Raw genomic sequence first — 2,905 nt, forward strand, 5'->3', positions numbered from 1 at the left:
AATAATAATAATAATAAGAACAAGTCTGAGTTTTAGCCAATCAAAGCACTTTATTGCACTGTATAGTGTGACGGTGAGCCAATAGCAGGCTCTTATAAAAGTGTCATTTAATCTTTTTATCATGTGTACAAAACAAGTCACACACACTTGTACCGTACAAAATCAACACTATTTACATACAATATACACACACACACACACCTAACACACAACCCACCAACCACACACACACACACACACCATGCAGTCTCTCTCCCATCCAGTTCTGAACACACAAAGACGAGTCCTCCGGGTTTTCTGATGAGATTTCCTTCTTATCGAACATCCTCCACCTCACACACACACTCACTCACACAACGTCACACACACACGACTGACACACACACACTCACACCACCACACTGAACACACTCACAACAACACACACAGGGACTGAAACATGACCGCGTACGACTGCTACCAACAAAACCCAAACTGCTAATGTGAGCCAAACAAGCGCTAAGCAACTTCTAAAATGCATAAAAGTCTTTTTCTTCTCATATAAAAAGAGGACAGAAGACGGTGAGACGCACCAACGAAGATGAAGAACGATGAGATGATGCCATGAGATACTTTATCCACTGGGATGTAAACAAACAAACAAACAAACAAACATTTATGAATTATTCTAAACAGCTCCGACACTGAATATAGGTTTGAGTCCAACCCGCAGTGTCACAGGTCGACAGCTACGTCCAACAGTGCCGATATTACCCATAATTCACAGCAGGCGTGGGTTATTAGTCGTTTTTTAGTTGATTATTGATCTGTAATCCTGTCACGTTAGAGGCAGTGCACATAAAGCCCGGAGGACGTTCTTCACTGCAGGTTGCTGTCGGAAAAAGGCGACGACAGCTCGAATGAATCTGAACTTTTTGGTGTTTTTGTTGTTCCGTCTCTCCTCCAGAGACTCAGACGTCCTTATAAAGGCTGTAAAGGTGTAAAACACTGAATCTAAAACATAAATAACTGAGGTTTCATGGAAGTATGTGAACTGGTCGGCTACTGAGGCAGATTTGTGGTGCGTTTAAGTACCATCTCCCTCTTTCTGGGTGGTCTAATATAATGAAAACAAATGGACTATTTTTCATTCAAAGTTTTTTTAAGTTTCAGTTGAATTCTTCTTAAAATATAAAAATCTGTGGATCCATTAACAGGTTTCGTGTTGACACCCTGCAGGCAAATTAATAGGTGATAAAATCTTGAATCTCTCACAATAATAACAATAAAAACTGCTCATTTTCAAGTTCTTTGATGTTTGTGCCAAAGAATATTTCACTGTCTGAGCAGAGATTTAATATTTGGATCAAATTAGGGACAGAAAAGATGTTGTAGTTCGATTATTTGTGGTTACAACGGACAAAAATCAAAGGCAAGTTTGGTTTTGACTGTTTTATTTAAACGTGTTCAATCGAGTGAATTCCTGCAGCTTTTTCAGGCAAAAATGTTTCATCATTTTAAAGTCAAACAATCAGGAGGTAAAAAAAAACCAAACAGAAGACAAATATCTAACGAACGAGGGAGTTTAGTTCAGGATCTATTCGGCTGTATAACGTCTGCAGTGAACGACGTCCTTCGTGAGGCGTTATTGCTACAATATGAGCTTTTTATTTCCTGTAAACTTTATCTACAGTTTCCCTTCTTCGTCCCGTCGGCCTCCAGATTGCCGTTAATCGGCGTTCGTCAGGACGTTAGCAGCGTTTTTATCCTCGACTGCGTCACGTCTGACCCTCTTTTCGCTCTCTGATTCAAATAAATAAAGTAACATTTCCCTTTAAATATCAACAATATTCCCTCTTTTTCTTCTTTATTCACACAGTGCACTTTGCTTTGCTTTGGGTGATTTTTTTAAGGACTGAATTTCACAGGTTTACTGCGAGAAATTTAGTTCTAAAGTAACTGAGAGATGAAACATGATGATTATTGTGCATGTTGCACTTTAAGTTTAAATTCACTACTTTATTTATAGACATTGCACTTAAATTTGTGGTGTTTTCTCCCTAAAAAACACTGTTTTTGCCTCCAAACCTTTGACAACTTAAAGATGAATCAACGTCAGGTTTTTTTTTGGATGTTTTTTTCCCGCCTGCAGCTTCAAGTCTCCATACAAAACAAAAAAAAAGTGTCTTATTTGTTCGTATAAGGTTTAAAATCTGTTGCGTGAATCACATTAAAACTGTGTAAAATGTCCCTGTCACACATTAACACAGACAGATGAACACACACACACACACACACACACACACACACAGGGTGCAGGTGGAGAGAGCTGCATATAGGGGCTACTATACCTGTTTTTAGGTACCTCTCCATATAGATTATTATGTCTATGTACAATATTTATATTTTTACAATAATCTGGCTGCCCCTGTTCTAATTGAAATAATACCACAAAGCTCTTTTTTTGTTGTTGTTGTTGTTGTTGATTCGACCAGTAAAACATGATGACAGATACAGTCTCTAGTATTTTTCTCTCTCTCTACCTTTTACCTCCTAAAAACCTCTGAAAACGACGAGCGGTGCGGCGACTGGAGCGGCCGCCCCGTACACAGTGTTCCCCTAAGGCTTTCTACAGTGACGAGCTCCCGGTAACGGTCACGAGATTGAACGGGGGTGTAAACAAAAAAACAACAAAAAAGAAAGAAAAAGATCAACATCATACCACCACTGAGCGAGCAATCAATCAACCAATCAGCCAATCGAACCCCGAATTCGGCACAACACGACTTTAAAGAAAAGGGACGATTTAAGACCACACCATATGCAGGTTCAAAAATACAGTACATCTTGATTTTGGGAAATAAATGAACAACAACGGCGATATGCACGGCATACAAACGCATGCTAGCTCTCTCTCTCTCTCTCT

This window comes from Morone saxatilis, unplaced genomic scaffold, assembly GCF_004916995.1.
Source record: "Morone saxatilis isolate NCDOM2014 unplaced genomic scaffold, NCSU_SB_2.0 Contig0, whole genome shotgun sequence".
NCBI classification, from domain to species: Eukaryota; Metazoa; Chordata; class Actinopteri; family Moronidae; genus Morone; species Morone saxatilis.